At 35.6% G+C, this 19,377-nt stretch overlaps 1 long non-coding RNA gene across 1 annotated transcript; it reads left to right on the top strand.

Annotated features, from left to right (window-relative positions):
* Window positions 1-12,863: 12,863 nt before the first annotated feature.
* On the top strand, window positions 12,864-19,122 carry LOC110358335 (uncharacterized). Its single transcript, XR_002412685.2, has 3 exons — window positions 12,864-13,172; window positions 16,322-16,516; window positions 18,265-19,122. It is a non-coding gene; the product is annotated as an uncharacterized LOC110358335 (long non-coding RNA).
* Window positions 19,123-19,377: the final 255 nt, after the last annotated feature.

The following is a 19,377-nucleotide window of genomic DNA, read 5'->3' as shown; positions in this document are numbered from 1 at the left end:
CCAATTATCTCCTTCATCATACTGTGGGAAGAGTGAGAGAATGGTTGTGTTTTGTTTAGCTGCCTGCCAGGTTAAACCACAACACCAAGGCATAACCACCACCACTACCTAGAGAAAAAAAAAAAATCAGTTCAAGTATTTGAAGTAATGTGAGGACTGTTTTGTAGCCAGTGAGAATGGTGATTTTATACCATGAAACATTTTGTATTTTGTGCTGAATGCCCCAAGAGGCATCTTTCTCACCATCCCAAGACACTGTCTTGGAGAAAACTATTTCAAGTGGTCTAAAACAAAATCAGCGGTTGATGAGTACTAGTAACGCTGTGTCTTGATGACAGTGATTCATTACTTAAGATCATTAATTAAAATCACTTTCTAAGTCCTAACAGTTGGTATGGAATATCCCTTTGGTCAGTTGGGGTCAGCTGTCCTGGCTGTGACCCCTCCCAACTTCTTGTGCACCCCCAGCCTACTTGACAGCAGTGTGGTGAGAAACAAAAGACCTTGACACTGTGAAAGCACCAGTCAGCAATATTTGAAACATTCCTGTGCTACCAACACTGTTTTGGTCAAAAATCTCAAATACAGCACCATATGGGCTCCTATGAAGAAAATTAACTCCATCACAACCAAACCCGGTACAATTACCTTTTCTAATCTCTTCACTAAAAAGCCCTGTGTGCTAACAAGACAAATACTTCACAAAAAAAAAAAAAAAAAGTAAACAAATTATGTAACACTCTTACTTTTACTCTTTCCTTACATCCAGAAACACGAAACACAGGTAACAGGCTTGACAGACTCTTTTAACTCTAAATCTATGCTGATTTGTGTTAATGATATCACTCTACTTAAGATGGCTGGTGGTTTTGTTTCAACTTGGGTTTTTTTTTGGTTTTGTTTGTTTGGTTGGTTTTAATATTTGCATCTCATCTCAGTAGTTAAGCAATTATTTTTCTCAGAATAAATGTCAGACCAGCAGACCTATAGTTTTGTAGGTCATCATGGTTTTTATAATAAACATTGGCACTGTGTCTGCTAGTGCTCTTTGAAGTATTACCATGAATAATTAAAACTAAGCTACAACTGTCAAATATAAAATCACAGTTTATTCATGATGTCTTATTTTTGCCAACATTTTATTTTGTGTCTTTGTTTACTTCAGGCAAAATTCCACTTTATTTATTAATTTATCACTTAGCAAAATTCTTGTTTACTTATGTGTCTGTGTTTAAAGAAAAAGTATAAAAAATATTCTGATGCTCCTATTAATAATTTCATTGGTATTGTCACCATATGATCAGGTTAAACCACTCATGAGATTTGTGCACAAATTTCCCTTAGTTTCAGCTTTCAGTGACAAGTGATTTCCCTGCTTTCCTTTGAAACAAGAGGTGTGGTCCAATTCCCAAAATAAAATGAGCATTTACTTAAGACATTTCTGAAAGTTGCATGGAATTGAGGCACAGATGTTTTGGATATTTTCTTATTTTCATTAATTGCACGTAGTAGCTTGTGGTTTTATACATTTCAGACCTTAAACAGCTCAAAAGTTTGAGCATTCTTATGTCTCATGGTGCATCAAGTAGATTGTTGGTGTACCCTTCTGGACTAAAGGAACATTTCACAGTCGCCTGAGAAGGGCAATGCCTTCATCAACAGCCATATACAGGCTGGTACTCTCTGTCCTTCTAAACATACTAGTAACTATTGAACAATGTACTTTATTAATATATTGTGAAAAAATAAGCAAAATCTGCATTAGTTATGGTACATCATCCAAGAAAAATATGTCTATTTGCTGTGTAAGTAGCCTGGCACCTTCTTTTCAAAGAATAACTATTAAAATAAAGATTATCATTACATACATTTTTGATTGCAGTGCAATCAGCAACTATATCCATATGTTACTTCCAGTTCCAGTCTACAGCTACTGCTTATTAGCAAGGAGATTTAAAAAACATTGACAATGTCTTTCAATGCTAAAAATTTACTGGAAGCTTTTAAAACTGTCGGATTCTTTGCAGCAAATGAAGTGTACTGCTTAGAGAAAAGCAAACGAAGCTAAGCATGTACTTGATATTGATTCGGTCTGCACAACAGATGGCAACATGGATGCAAATAAAGTACTTGTCCTTTTATTATTATTAGTTAATATTTACATCACTGAAATGCCCAGAGGCCTCAGTCAGGAGCAGAGGCCCATTATGCTAGACACTATAGAAATATGCACCAGAACATTTTGTTCCAGTATCATCTTTCTCCCGCTGCACACTGAACTCATTGATGACTCATTTGTATTGCCCAGAGAGTCATTCAAGCATACAGAGGGCTGATTTTCTCCAGCTGTTCTGAAAAGTTTATAACCTAAACAGCAAAGGAAGTAAGGAAGGAAAGGAAGAAAGCAAGCTTCTGAAATGTAAAATTTTACTTTGAAGGTTTTGCCTTGCATTTCTTATAGCACAAATGTGTTGGAAAACTCCTTCACTTTTTTGTTTCCCAGGTTCCCCTCTCAGTTCTCCCTTGCTCCATCATTCCTCTCATTGTCTTAATCCTGTCTCCTTCCCTCTGCTGCAATCTCCTTACTTTTCTCTACCATTTTCATGGCTTATGCTTTTACAAGAACATCACCCCACATCTTCCAAGTCTGGTAAGACGCTAGGACCTATACAGGATTTACAGAGCATACAGTATTCATTGGTGGCAAAGACATCTGTAATTATTAACTAAACCAGTGTATTAAATTTTCAGATTCTAAACATTCTACTTTTTTTTCATCCAGAGTGTGAAGCATTTTAATTATGCTAATAGGTTGCTATATTGTATATAATGAGTTCTACAGTACAACAGATTATTGTTGTCCACAGAAAACGTTCTTTGACAGTAAGTTTTTGTGCGATGACCATTTCTACCAGGTAACATGAGCAAGCCCCTAAAAATTCATCCTTGCTCTCAGCAGGTGCAACATTGTGTCTCTCACAATTAAGACCTAGTGGAGTTTGAAAATAGATTTCAATCAGCTGCTCTCTGATCCTGTGAATGGCTCTCAACTACATTGGTATACAAAGTTTTTTCTCTCCTCTTTTCCTGCTTTCTCACCTCTTAGAAGGAAAAAAATGAAAGACTATTTTTTTTTAGAAGTCTGCTAAGTGTTTTGATGTTTAGGCTTGAAACAGGAACCTGCCATTTAGCTCATTTCAAATACGGTAGAAATCCAACTGCCTAAAAATAATATTTTTTTAATTATTTTGTAATTCAAGAGACAGAAAATTCAGGCTTTGTATGGAAATTTTGTTGCAGTATAAACAAAAAAGTACTGTAGTATTAGTCTTACAAAAAAAATAAAATCTTAAATTAAAAAGGAAGTATTCCTTTGCAAAACAAAAGCCTTTTAAAAATGCAATTAATATTAAAGACATATTATCTATGTCATTATGATGTCTTATAAGAAAATTTTGTAAATGCAGGAAAAAAAGAAGTATTGCTTAAACTTAGTACTAAGAATCTGTACTTCCCAAAATAATGAAGTGTTCCTGATAAAATGGAAAGGAACAACATCCGTTATATTTGTAGTCAGCTGTCATTAGAGTTCAAAGTTAATACCCATATTGCTAGCTTATACTTCTTCAAAAAATGTCACAGATAGTGATTTGTGCATACACTGTCACACAGCATTTATTTGATGAAATGTTAAATAGTTTTATTGCTAGTAGTAACTTTATTCATTAACTCATGGGGCTAAAAGAAATATATCTGCACAAATTGCTGACCAGTACGGCTTACTCTAAACTTACACTCCAACATTCATGGAAATCAGTTAATAAGTATATTCACACTAAGTTTCTTTGGGAACTATTGGCTAACATCAGGAAGCACTGAGGTCTACTAACAGTCATTACTGAGGTGATCCTTTGATTTGTATTTCTATAGAGAGGAGAGAAACATGTTAGTAATATAAAAAAATAAGGATAATTGATTATGTACTGTCTCTATGGAGCTACTCCTATGCAAGACTGGTAATACTGTTCCAGTCACTACTACTGTGCTGCACAGGAAATGAAAAGTACTACAATATTCTCCCAAAGAAAGCAAGAATATACTGTTACATATGAATACTTCCCTTTTACTGACACTAGCTTTTGTCAGGGACTGTTGCTTTTTAAATAGTTCCGATAGGATTATTTAGTTAGCTTTAATTAGTGTAAATAAAAAAGAAACACTAGGTCAAGCTCTCACCTGGAAAATGGGGGAAAAAAATCGTATTAACTGCCTATGTTTGATGAGTAATTATTCCTGATTCTTTAGTAATAATTTTGGCTTTAAAAAGAACAGGTAATAGTGAATGCAAAAATTAACCTAGAAATTAAGATAATAGGAGGGGAAGATTGATCCATAATGGAGTGGCAAATAAAATAACAATGTTATTTGTGAAAGTTCCTACCTCAGAATGTTTTGACAACAGATACTATCTCATGATCATGAAGAGTTGTTGCTATTCAGCCTTCATCCATCAACTATCTTTCCTTGTATCTACCACAACTTATTGTCCGGTATTGATAATCCACATTTTGGGCAAGACCACTTCTTGTCCTTCCAACACATGCGGTTCCAGCGGATCAAGCAAAATGATTTCTATTTGGCAAGGTTGCCTATGAAGAGTTTTCTGACTTCAAATGAAACAGTTCCAACCTATTTGACTATTACCTTATAATACTGCTATCTTACTCAGGTCTAAAGTCATTACTATAATATCAAGTGGAAGGTTGTAAGTAGACACACATAAGCCATACACACTCCTAATTAATGAGATGAACATTTATCATTCCTTCTGGAATAATGCTTTGGATTAAATCCCATCAAGTAGGTCTAGTGGTATCAGCTACATGATTATTCTATTGCCCAGCTCTTTGATTTATCTTTGTTTGATGCAAGCAACAATTCTGGAATTCATATCCAAGCCTTGATTTTTGTAATTAGATATGAATGTGGTGGCCTGACTGCACCAAAAAATGCCTTAGAACATGTGCTGTGGACTGCACGTTCTACATAAGTTCCTAACACTAAAGCATTTTGCTAGCACAATATGTTATAGAAATCACAACTCTGCAGTCAGGAGCCTATTATCTGTTTCAGAGCAGTAATCTGAACTCTGTTCAGTTGGCATTTTTGGCAGTAGCACACATCTAATCAGAAGTTTTTGCTTCCCAGCTCATGCCAACTATGGTAATGCCATAACCCTTCGCTGACAGCCTTGATGACCTTCCTTTACAGGCAGTCCAATTGCACAAGGTAAAGAACAGGAATGACAAGAACATTGTGTAAGGTCACAAATTCAGACACTAGCAGTAAATCATTGGCTTCAAAATGCCAATAAAGCTAGAAATAATGAATGCCACTTACAGCAGCCCTCAATATGAAAAAGTTATTTTTAATGTTTTTTTTTAAAACAACGTAAGTATGGCTTTAGAAAGTCACACAAGCCTATTTTGGTGATGCAGTTAGTAGCAACCTCTGCAGTAAGGAGATCAGATTCTATTCTGCTTTATGTCAAGGACTCAGAACACTATTCCAGGTTGACACTGGGGACAAGGAAAGAAGAATCTGACCCTTAAAAGCTTGCATTAAAGACAGGACAATCAGTTTCTTGTTAAAGACACTTGATTTCAATTTGTGTGTAGTTTAGCGTATATTCTTATAGTTCCAAATGGTAGACATAAAAATATAACTTTTTTGACCTCTGCTATGACTTACTTTATCTTTGACACAAACCATGTGTAATTAATGGCTTTTAGTTGGTTGGCTGGTTGGGTTTGGGTTTTTTGTTTGTTTTTTTTTTTTTCAGTATGGAGAAAGAGGACCAGATGGATTTTTGTTCTATGTGTTCTGTATTCGCCTTGATCTCTATCTCTGTTTGCTTATTGACACAATTCAACCATATACTGATGAGTCACTCCTACTTTAGCCTGGCATATATGAAAGATGAAAGGTTCAAACAATATGAAAAAGCAAATGTAATGCAGACTTATGTTGCTAGTATGGGTTAGAGGAATTTTCTTAACTATTTTGGCACTTAAAAGAAAAAATAAAAAAAAGTTTTAATATGTTTTGCTGCTGAAAAAAGGAAGACGGGCTATAGATTGTTTCCTGTTCCAGTACTTTATGAGCCACATAATTTGCCATGTGTCACATTTGTCAAATAATGCTTATTAATAAAGTTAATCTTGAGCTATTGGCTAATTAATCTGAAAATTCTTTTGCACTCACACATGATATAACCTTTTTGTAAATGTGAGTAATTCACTTAAACTAAGGAAATGTTTATGACAGTGTAAAACACTAATTAGTTATCAGTTTGAGAAGATTCCAGGAATGAATGTTCAAACTCCTTGTATTTTAACAGATGACAAAGAGATTAAGTCAAATAATTAACCTTCATATGACAAAAAATGTCATAGAGAAGAACAAGTCTTTAGTGTATGTTAAACACAGAGAAAGAGCATGCAAAAGCAAGCAAAAACCTAATCAGCAAAAAGAGATGCAGCTATTTCTGTACAGAAATATATTTTACTTTGGATGTCATTCAGGGTACTTGTAGCCTTCAGTCTATGATTCACATTGCTTGGGCAGCATGTGCCAGTAGCCCTGCAAATCCATTCCTTAGATTATAGTCTGAAATAAAACAAATTTAAAATTATGATCGTAGTTTACTAACCCATATTAAATAATATGAGGTAGTGACTCTGCATTGCTTTCCATTTTGGGGACAGGCTTGTCCTTGGTTAAATAATGCCCTTATAAAATTGTAAGGCAAAGACAAACTGTTTTCCTCTTAACTAAACAGAGATAGCCCTGTGATGTGAAATTACTGAAAAGATGTGATTTGGGGAAATTACAGTTCCTTGCTTAGTATGTATCGTGCATGCCCTACAGCTTTCCCTAACCAGTAGCTCCCAATTTCATTTAAATTGTAATGATTTCCTTTAAGGACAATTACGTTGCCTAAGAGCAATGCATGCATAATAATGCTGCTTTGGCATGGTTCAGTATAGAAGGAGAGTAATAACTGTTTATTAATATGATAATTAACTGTTAATGCTTAGCAACCTAATTATATCTGTTAAATAACTTACATTTTTGAGCCAAATTCTGGCAAAAAGAATTCTATCAAAAATGCTATGAGTATCATAGTAAAGGCACAGTTACACTTTAAAGTGCTGGATTTTGACTTCACTTACTTGAAATAGATTCTGGATTTCTGCATATTGTGAACAAAAGTGGCTGTAAGGCCTTGCTTGTTCTAATAGCAAATCACTCTATGTTAGAATTTGGGGTTTATTTCAGGGAATGTATGAATGAACTATGAATACCATAAACTATGAAGAAAATAATAAAACTATGTGTACTGAATAAGGTTATTAGAAAGAGTTTAGAAAGAACTCTTTTAGCAAGAGTTGCACAAGTTAGTGCTTTTCCTTTCTTTGTTCTAGCAACAACAACCGCCTCGAAATTGAACATGGGTAAATACAGCCCTGGCAAGGTCTTATCTAGGAGCAACGAGATTTCAATGCCATATCTCAAAAAGGTGGACTAATTGGTGATAGTCTGAAAGAGAAAAATAAGAATGATTAAATACCAAAGTGGTATAATCTATGACAGAAATGCTTTTGTTTAGCCTAGAGAAGAAAAAAACTGAAGAGGAACGTGACAGTCTTCAAGTCAGAAGTAGAAGTGAGAAAGAATTTAATTCAGTAGTCAGTGAAATGAATACAAAGAGTGATCTTTAACTGGTTAAAGCAATGTTGAGGCGAGTCACTAGAATGTATTTTTAATGATAAACGTAGGAAATCCATGGAACAGTTTTTCTGGGAATACCGTGAGGTTTCCATCGTTGGAGGCCTTGAAGCTAGTTAAGCAGCTGTCAGGAATTAGAAGTTGAACTTCCTCTGAAACAACAAGATGGCTCAGTCAACTCCTGGAGACTCTCCTGGCCCTGGTACTCTGGTAGGTTTTTTCTCCAGAGCAGCCTCATAGGACTGACTATTACTTCAAATATTCAAAATGTTAAGTAAGTGCCCTATGAATGGGATTGTTTGCATTAATTTGGCCAACTGTTCTCTGAAGTACTATCACTGTGCTTAAGATATCTGTGCCATTCGGTTATCTCTCTTACTATTTACTGGACCTACAACCTTCGCAGCAAAAGCTGCATTTTCACTTCTGTGGCTGCTTTTTATTGTGTTCTTCCCATTTCTTTACCTTACAATGCTTTAAAACATTGTGATTGAAATTTCCATTGTCCTGTTCTATATAACTTTGGAAAAAAGTTCAGGAAATAATTCACCTCAGAATATCTAGAAGCACAGATATTAATCAATTTAGGTATCCTGAAGACAATGTCATATCTTGGGATTCTCTTAGAAACATGGAATTGTTTAGGTTAAAAAAGACCTTTAAGATCATTGATTCCAGTCATTAAACTAGGATTGCCAAGCACTGTTCTTTAGATAACACTTCTGGAAACTATTTGCTTAAGATGGAAGTGGAAATTTTCCACCTTGTTTCCTACAGCATCTTCTTTTGACATATAACTTTGAGGACTATTATTTTTTGCATTTGGTCTCACACTAAGCCTCAGTTCAGAATTTTATATTGTAATAAACGCTCTTTTTGAAGCCCAGACAATCTCTAATCAAAGCCAGTAAGAATCTTCTGGATTTTCCTTCCTCCAGCCCTTTCCTCTGCTCATCACTATTAAGATTAAAAAAAAAAAAAAAAAAAAGTAACGTAGAATAATTTTACATGATTCTTTTGACCTCTTTTGGATAGTACTTTTGTAACTCTGAAGCTGGTTTTATACCTTTCCTCCCATCAGCCTCATCATCTTAATCTATAATTCAATTCTTCAGTATTAAGGATACAACTGGATTCACTAGCTCAAATAAATTCTCCCTGTGGCATCCAAACATAAGTCATTGAAGGTTTTAATAATCAACAACAAGCATTTGAATTTAATTAGGTTCCAGAATTAAGATCAACTGACATTTGAAGAATACAGTGTCATACTAGACAGTGTCACTTAGTTGGCTGATAGACACTTATTGAACTAGTATACTTTTTCCTTAGGAATTCATTGGCATGCCAAGGTCACAATACAAGGGGCATGTTGAAGAAGATTGAGGATGGTAGGTAATACAGACATTGATTCAGAATCCACTGTAGTGATGCAGAAGTTTTATATTAACTCACTAGACATGAGATCGGATGTTATAATATAGACGTTACAAATGCCAAAAAATAAAATATATCTTAATAATGGTCATTTGAAACACAAAGATAATGGTAGGAGAACTGCTTGACAAAAAGTGTACTCTCAGACGTCTTATTATCCCTACCCCAGAGAGTTTCATTTGTAAGCACTGAAAGAAGCAAAAAAGGAACAATGAAATTTGTGGCCTTTCATCACAACTGCAATAAATCAACTCTAAAATAAAAGGGCATAACACTAGCACTCTGCATTTTCCACACTGAGGAACCTTCTCTGTCTCTTAGAAGAGAAATGGATTCTTGGCAAACTGAGCTGGCTGACAGTGTTCTGACTTGTTTGAGCCAGCTATTTCAGGGTGATTCATTAAGATCTATTAAAAAAAATTTAAGATCCCTGACTTTTCACTTTTTATTTCAGAATTAGAAATTCTGCTGTGGAGAGGTCAATTAAACCCTGTATTATTACCAAGCTGATAAAGTAAAAGAAGACTTTTATTATCCTTTAACTCATTTAGGGATGTTGTAGACAGATTATGCTGAGTACTAGAACTGTACTGCAATCAAAATCAGGAGATTCAGGAATCACTGGAATTCTGTCCATAGCTCTATGAAACATACATATACATATATATATACATATATATATGTACATTAAAGAATTATGATGAGCAGGAATCACAGTATGATTTGAGTGTTTACTCCCTCCAGGAGACTTGCACTTGTATTCTTTTCAGTTCTCTGTGGCACAAAGAGAAAAAATATGGTTTCTTAGAGGAATCTAAAGCACTTACCAATGCAGTGCCAGTTAGTACCTATACAAGATAATGACCTGACCCTACTGGTATCACCTTATCCCAGATACAGACATTCAGCCCTAACAGAGTGGCTCACAGATCCTGGCTTAAGCATCTTCATGGACTGTTTTGCACTGACTAGATGTGGCCTGAGAAATATGATCTAGAAAACTGTTTTGCATTTGTTAAGGAGCTACGTAAAGCTGGTCAAAAGAAAACACTCCATACATATTTCTGGATGCAAACATCCCTTCGCAGAGACAAAAACTCTCTATCTAGGATCAGAGGCTAACCCCATTCATGCAAGTTTGAAGGCTTAACTGAGCAGGTTGATATTCATTAAAGATTAGATGTTAGCGATCCTCTGTGACTGGATTCACTACCCTGGTGGCTAAGTGCATTTGCCCAAACTGTGAGGGACCAGTGCTGAGTTTGCAACTCATCCTATTTTAGTCTGGGTGAGTGTAATGTTTGGCTTTTAAGTGTAGCCAGGTGACTATATGAAAAGCAATACAAGAATTGTGGCAGGTAGATAACAGGAAAGAAAGATGACTTTGCAGTCAGGTGTTGAGAATCCACTTCTTGGATGTGGAGGAAATTGGGTTGTGGTCAAGATGAGTCAACTTCTGATTTTCTGATCTTGCATAAACAGTTCAGGACACAAGGATTTGAATGCAAGTCTCTTTTTATCAACTGTGTGCACCATCCACTCATCTGCAAAACCTAGTTTCCTAAATTGTCTGCATCTGGTCCCAGGATTCTCTCATCTATTTGTACACTGGTGTTGGTGCAACATTGGAAAACATCCATGAAAAGGCAAACTGCTGTGGCTCTTCCCTCACCTGAAAACTGGAGAAGTCTCTCAGAAAGAAGGCATGTGTTTAAATACTAAGCAGTGAAAACAAAAACCAAACCAAACCAACAAACCAAACTGAACAACAACAACAACAACAACAACAACAACAAAAAGCACAAACCCCCCAGAAAAATGGGAAAACCAAAACCAAAACCAAAACAAACAAAAACCGGCACTAGGTTTCTCATTTCCTCCCTAAACTGCAAGTTGTTTGAACTGGGAGCTACTTGGCTGAGTATTGCTGAAGGGACACCTTTCCTCTGGCCCTGCATTTCAGAGGAAATGTCCACAGCTGCCACTCTGCAGAGAAGGCCCATACCCTGTGTGTGCTTCAGGAATGCTGTGAGCATGGCCATGGGGGCGCAGCCTTGCCCCATGTGCCCATCTACCACCAGCCCAGCGCATGATGGAGCACAGGTGAGTGCTGGTCACCTCACTCTCTGGGGGCCAGTTGACCTGTGCATATGTGAGAACCTGTGAAACTTTACAACTCGAAATTAAGGCATCGGACTAGAGTAAACAAGTAACAAATTGTGTGCTTTTGGAATACATTTCCATATGATGGTGGGATTTTTTTTTTTTGGTGCTTAGTCTTCCTGCTTTTCACTATATCAGTGTTTTTTTAATCTCTAGGCATAAAGAAAATAATAAGTCAAAATGGATAAAACATGGTTCTCCCATGCTTTAATATAATTCTACCCAGTGGCTTAATGCTCTTCCCAGCAAAAATAAGAAGATATTTGATTGTATTATCCACAGACCACTGGTCATGTAATATTTGTAACTTGTCTCTAAAGCACCAGTGAAGCAATATAAATAATAAGGAGAAAGTAAAAATTAAAATCATTCAGTGGTTGATACAATCCTCTCCATGTTGCTTTGTATCTTTGAAAATCTTTTATTGTCTTGTGGCATTTATTTTGCTAAAATTTAGTGAGATGGAGAAAGGTTGGGCTGTTATATGCTAGTCTTTCTAACAGACTCTTAGTGAATGATGTTGGACCTCACAAGTGATCCCAGACCATTCTCTCTAGGTGTCACTTTATTGTTATTTATTGTGTTGCTAGAGCTTGTATGCAGCAATTTGTAGAGTACGAAAGGCAAGGCTGCTTGGCACTACTCAGCTTAGTAAAAAAACTATAATATTATATTCATAAATTAATACTCAAAACCAAAAAATATGCATAATTCCCAGTATAAAAAGGAAAAATAAAATAACTGCTTTATTTACTATTTGTTTTTCTCGTAATACTTTCCTGTCTTGCAGAGTTTTCTTAGCACATATATAAATACAGACATGATTAAAACACTTGATGATTAAAAAAGTGTAGGAATAAAGGCATTGTGAAGGAAAAGACTATAAAATTACCTGAAAAGACTGGACAATTGATTGTGGGAAACGTATACAGAAGTAGAAGGAAAGATATCTGGAAATACAAGGTAAAATTACTTATAGGCTTACAACACAATATCCTTGCAAGAGACAAAACAAACCAACTTTTTTTTTTTTTTTAAATAAATATACCTACATATCTGCATGAAATCCATGTAAAAAACAACAATTAATACTGTGCCAATGTTCTTTTCAATTTCAGACTGATGAAGGATTCCAGAACAATAAAAGCAATATTTCCTCAAATTTAGGAAGAATGTAATGTAACAATCCAGACAGAATAAGGAGAAACAGCTTTAACAGATTAAGTATTTCCAATATGCAAAATGGCAGAGCAGACTGTAAAAAATGTAAAAATCAGTTTATAAATTAAAGTATTCATGATGATGTGTGACTATATTAAAAATCTTGAGATGTTAACAAGATTTTCTCAGCATCTCGTTGTTAATTTTCTACTATCATTGTAAATTAGTTCTAAGCTCTTTAAAAAAAATATCAGAGGTAACAGTGTGCAGAATTATTGTTTCTACACAGCTGAAATTGACTTTATCATCAATCAATGTCACGTTTGAGCCATAAATATTTGTACGAAGTCACAGCTGTTAAATGATGTCACAGTAGCACATTAGCATTATGCAACACTGCAGAGCTGAGGGTCACCAAACAGTTTTGAGACTTTACATTTACAGCACAACCTTTTGGCCACTTGGAGCCATTTCATACTATTTTCTCCTCCTGATTCATCCATGAATAACACAGAAGTGCATTTAGTATCTGCACCTGAGCTAATCACATTCACTAGTCTTGCTTTAAAATCAGCGGAGAAAAACAGAAACTTTAGGGTCATCGTTCATCTAATTTTAAAGTAAGTGTCTAAAATAGGTCAGAAGTATCGCACCTTGAAAGGTCTTTTTTCTGTCACTTGATTAGAAAAGGAGTCTACATGGGCTACATCATATGTAGATGTTTCTGCTGTAGATCTCTAAACTAAAGTGAGATTAATTCCACTGATACATTTTAAATCTTTATTTTTCTGTATAAAATCCTGGTTACATGTGTCCAAAAGTACAGGTAATGCTCTTGTGAGCATCAGCGCTCACTCTGCTTGCTTCATCAAATCTCCCAAGATTCTGCCAGAGCAGCATATAATATTCCAAATATATGTACACTGGATTGTATTTAACATTTTGGGTCTCAGTCAAAACACTATTGTCTTCAAGGTAATATTTTCTGAAGGGAATTAATTATTCATATCCTCAGAAAACATTATGATAAGGAAGAACAGCTTATGTCACTTAACTTCAGACATCTAAAAGTTACAGATATAAGACTAAGCCAGTCACCCTAAGTTCCCTTGATAGTCACTGGAAAGAAATTTGCTTCTCCAAAGAGCAATCCATCTGACCTATCCTAGATACCGATCTTAGGATGAGATGAATCATTCCCTTGAGATGACCATTTCTCTTTGTTGACTATAAAGGAAGAATAGGGTAAGTTAGACAGATCCTTTTTTTTTTTTTTTTAATGCCTAAACTAGGGCAGATTAATCTTACCCTAGGAGGAAAAACATTAGGCTACTTTGTACTGAAAGCTCATAAGAATACAATAGGGGCCAAATTTATGTCTGTTCAAAACAAGGTAACAGCACAGATTTTGGTGAATTTCTTAGTGTGTACTAGGCTGAAAATATATTCAGTATAATTGGCCACTCAAGAAAATTCAGGAAAACTGTAAACAAAAAAGGACTTTCTGATCTTATACAGAAAAGAAGTATCTGTTCTGAAGCAACCACATACTAACTCTTCTGAGATTGATGTTGTATTCATAGGAAGGACTAAAGTCAACACTCTCCCTATATGTAGGAGACTTTCAATAAGGAGGCACACACAGGCTTAAAGCCAAATGCAAAACCTGACCTACAGTGAATGCGTGTTTGGAAGATAGTCAGGGTAGGGTGGAGAAAAGGGTAGGTTTGGAATAAACTGACTGGAATATAAGAAGAATGACAATTTCTCACTCATTTATTTACAAGAAGTATCCTATATTAATTAAATTATTTAAAATTTGTAATTGGAATTTTTCCTAAAATATGGGAATTGCTGGTAAAGTAGGGAAATTTATCTTGTCTTATCTTGAATTTCCATTACTTTAACTTGCCAAATTGGGCATGAAATGACTCAAAGCTTTTTGTCAGGGTTTTGTGGTTGTTTTTTTTTTTTTATAATACCAGCTTAAAATATAAACATCACACCTTCATACACAGTGCAAATGAAACAAAAGAATTCTAAACCTCTTTTTTTTTTTAACCATGAAAAAACACAAAAAAATTCTCATATGATAATATTTTAAAATCTATAATAAATGATAATGTATGGAGGAAAAAGGAGGATTCCCTACATTCTTCAGCTAGATATTATATAAGGCCAGGCTGGATGGGCCTCTGAGCAACCTGATATAGTTAAAGATGCCCCTGCACACTGCAGGGGGATTGCACTAGGTGACCATTAGAGGATGCTTCCAACTCAAATTATTCTATGATTCTACGATTCTGTAAGTTAATATTTTCAGAAATGTGCATGACTTGCTATAGAGCAAACACATAGAACAGCTGTCCTGAAGTCACTAAGAACATATGGGCTGCCCAGAGAGGTTGTGGAGTCTCCTTCTCTGGAGACATTCAAAACCCACTTGAATGCATTCCTGTGTGATCTACTTTATGTATACCTGCTTTAACAGGTGGGTTGGACTAGATAATCTCCAGAGGTCCCTTCCAACCCCAACCTTTCTGTGATTCTGTGATTTCAAACAAAATTTATTAAGGTCAGGCTTGCAAATGGCTCTTGGTGTATTAAGCCTGCGTTTTCTACCCAGGCTATTGCACTATAAGTGCTCTCTTGCCTTGCTCATTCTGTTCATTACAATGAATCTTATTTGCACAAAGTAAATGTGCGATTTTACCAAAAGAGACAGAACTTGCTTTGGTCGGGCATGAGGTATGATGCAGGCAAGAAGGGACACATGCATGAGCACTAGAGAGTGGGAGTGCATCAGGGTAAAGACAAAGACAGACCAGGCTGTGCAACTGAACTACAAGACTAGTATCAAGAACACCTTAACATCTGAAAAACTTCAATACAATTTGATTCTAAAGTGTATAAATGCAGTATCAACAACCTACACTGAAAAAAAATATTTTTTTAATCTGTTTGATTTTACAAACAAATTTATCTAATGGAAAGATAATACTCTAAGAAGTTCTTGGAAATCTCATTAAATCACTTTTAAAAATTGTATTAGATAGGAACAACAACAACATCTACTTTTTTTTTTTTTTTTTCCCAGCAAAGTTAAGTTATCCAAGGATTTGTTTTTAAATCCTGGTGAATATAACTATGCTTGCAAAAAGTTACCTGATGCACTGACAAAAGACAGAAGGAAAAGACTTTATCAAAACCTTGAATATATAGACTAAAGGAAAGACAACATTATATAATGATTCTGTGTTGGGGAGCAACGCAGGGACACTGGAACTATATACAAGATGAAAGAGATTTTTTTCCTCTGGAATTTATCAAAAATTATATCAACGCTAACTAAATGAGACTAGGAGTAAAATTTTCCATAGTGATAATCTTATTTCATAATGGTTCTTTTTAAGTGTCCATGGGGGACACTAGAAGCAGAATGCCAGGTCAGTTAAGCCACAAGTCAGATACTGTATGGTTATTTAGTTGTGCAATAAGGAAGACAGAGATATGATCCAAAAGGTAGGAACTGAGCATAGAATTCCACCAGTCCAGACTGGTGCAGGAGCTGAACAGAGTAAAATGGAGAAACCTGAAGTGAAAGAGGGATAAAGGATATATTTGAAAAATATATCAACATTAGATAGCTTAGCACTTGACTTTTAATACTGCAAAGATCAAGGCAAGCCCAGTCAGGAATATTTACCTGAAAGCATGTACTTGTATGTAAAATGTGCTTTTTTCTTACACCAGCATTTCCATTTTACAGATATCATGGCTTTCATGATTCTTTCTTTTACTTTCTACCTACGTACTCTATTCAACTGAATGATCCATGGTCTTTCATAGTGGATAAACACACAAAGGTCACAGACTCTGGCTCCACACCTGGCTGAACTGATCAGCAGAAATGCAGCTGGACTGTGGAAACCAATTCTGTTAAATTCAGCAGGTGTCCCCCAAAGTAAGTAGATGGGAACTACATATTTCACTCTGACCAGTTTCTTTAATTTCATCCTTCCCGTGCACCACTGATTCCAACAGGCCTCACAAACAACTTCCTATAATGGAGAAGACTTAATGAGAAAATGAAGCCAATGTTCTGGATTAATGCCTTCCAAAGTCACAGGCTGTTAAATAGGTGCCCAGAACAATTTTCAGACATGTTCTCTAATCATCAAAAGGTCCTTAGTATCTAAGCAATTACCTCAAGCATGATTTTATTAATGCTTATCAGTAATGTACTGCTACTGCATTCAGTTTTTGAACAGAAAGTTGCTGCCAATCAGCCTTAAAAAAGGCTTAAAAAATCTTCCTACTTGTATGAATGTCAGTTAAACTGCCTATAATATTTTGAGGGCAGATTTTTACTATGAAATTGGAAAAACATTGGATGATGATGTACTAGTAAGCACAGGACACAATTACAATAACCATTTTTGTTGCCATAAATGCTGGGGTGTACTATCAAACACAAAAATTCAGGGTGAGAGCATAAGAAGGAAAGATTTAAAATATATTATTTTCTTAAATAGTATACTTTCTTAAATGTAACACACATTTCTTATGATCACTGTAGAGGAAGTTATTCTCTAAAGGAATTTGAATACGTAAGAGCTGGTGGTTAAAGACTTGCTGACACTCGAGAAAATCTGAATATGAGGACTGGGTGGAAAAAGAGTAAGGAGAACAGTGCAAGAAGGGAATGAATCAGGTATGAAGGTTAGAGCAGAAAACTGGGGGCAATTAGTCTGGAACACTGCAGAGAGGCCATTGTTCCTGGCTGGGATGTTTGCTGAGACTGCAAATCACATATTTATTTATTTCTGCTGAACTAGCCTTCTAAGTAATAAAGTGCTGCAAGGGCACAGACCAAGAACAGTAACATAATTCATTTGAAATTAAGTCACAGCAACCAGCTTACAGATAAATGGATAAAGAGCTACATATTCTCTTGGCATAAATTGGCTGTAACGTCATTGGAGTCGATGGAATTGTGTCATTTTACATCAGGACATAATTTGTTCTACAACACAGGCAATAGTTTTGGCAGCAACGTCCCATTTGCAGTAACACCAAAGCTACAGAAAAATCCCATTTGCAGTTTCTTGTTGATCCGTCTAGTAGTTCTGTCTAATGGCTGGAAGGGTCCCCCAAGAATTAAAAAATAAATCCATTTCTCTGCTAGTGACATCTGAAGACAAAAGTATGGAATGCAATTCTTACACTATTTACACGTGGAAGTTTCACTGAGCTCGACAGCACCATTTTATGACTGACAAATTTGGTATTTTGTTTCCTATAGTTCTTTGCCATTTAAATGTCTGAATATTTTTGTAGCAATAAATACGATATCTACATAAATGTAGTTTTTTTGACGCCTTCAACACTGACATTTCCTCTATATAGCTGGATGAATAAAGGAATGAGCTGAGACAACTTGTGCAGATCGAACATTTGAACAGTTTTATTCCTTAATGAAATTTCCATATTGTTTTTTCTTTAGGCATTTAGAAAATATGTTGCAACTTACAGCAATGATAATTCTTTATTTCATAAATTGCAGTTGTACAGGGGTCCCAAAACACTTCAAAATTTAATTGGAATACTTGTCTCTGCAGAGACATTCCAATTCTTTCTTGCTCATATTTTGTTATGTATTTTTCTTTCTTGTTATAATTTTTTGTTGTTGTTCATTCTGATATTTTTCAGGTGAAGAATGAAACTAAGTCTCTTTGAGAAGACAGATGGATCTAAGAGCAGCCTTGCTAAGAATATGCCTTTTATTCTAAAATATTTCTATATTTTTAATTCATGTTTCTGACAGCTCATGGAATCCAGTAGGAAAACAGAAACGGCTTTTACCAAAAGGAAAAGCTTTGTTTTAGAAGGTATTAGTCATTTCCTAAATATTGCTACATATTTCTTCAAGATCTTTCAACAAGCTACGTGGACTTCTGAGAGTCTCGTACACTGTTTAAATTTCTTCTTCAGTCTGCTTAAATGCAGATAAAATAAGAAGAGAATAAGAAATCATTATTGTCAGTGCTACTTGGATCATAGTCAGCTACTTACAGTTACGACAAGCACCTTTTCATCTTTTTAGTAAACAAGGAGTCTTAAACTGAGACTCTCCATACCCTGATGTGTAACGTTAATGACAGGACAACAGCTTGCACTGAAGGCTGGTGGAATCTGCAAACTCGAAGAAAAAATGTAGCCTGCAGTGCTAAAGAGTTCGCAACAAATGTAGACTGTATGCTAGTGATCTGCCATAAACATATTTTAGTGCTGGAAGTACTGTGACCGTGTTATTGTCATACTAGGCTACATCTACAAAAGGACTTGCACACTGAGAACGGACACTGTAGCTTTGCTATCTTTCTCTTAAGCCTTGCTGGAATGCCACCTACATCTACAGGCAACTGAAGACCCTTTATTCCCTGTCCAATAATCTTCATAACAGAGGTCCTGATGTTACTACACTGCTTTGTGCCTATGCTGTCGTAAGGCTGTTAAATGGCTGGTCTCACCAGGGACTCCAGGTGTGGTCAACTCTCTTCTATGTGTTTGAACAGCAGCTAACAAAACACTTTTATCCAGTATCTTAGTAGTCTCCTAGGACAGAGAACTGAATCCTCACCTCTAACCTTGGCCTCCTTTGAGATGAGTACTCTATTACTATATTGAGAGTGGCTGGGACTTTTCTGTAGGCTTTCTTGTTGTTCAGTTTTTATTTGTCAGGTTTTGGGTAGCAGTGTGTAAAAGAGGTGTCTCAGGCTCTTTCCTATATAAGAGAATTCTCGCGTCAAAGAAATAGTCATG

Source organism: Columba livia, chromosome 1 (assembly GCF_036013475.1).
Source record: "Columba livia isolate bColLiv1 breed racing homer chromosome 1, bColLiv1.pat.W.v2, whole genome shotgun sequence".
NCBI classification, from domain to species: domain Eukaryota; kingdom Metazoa; phylum Chordata; class Aves; order Columbiformes; family Columbidae; genus Columba; species Columba livia.
This window is presented reverse-complemented; position numbering and strand designations above follow the sequence as displayed.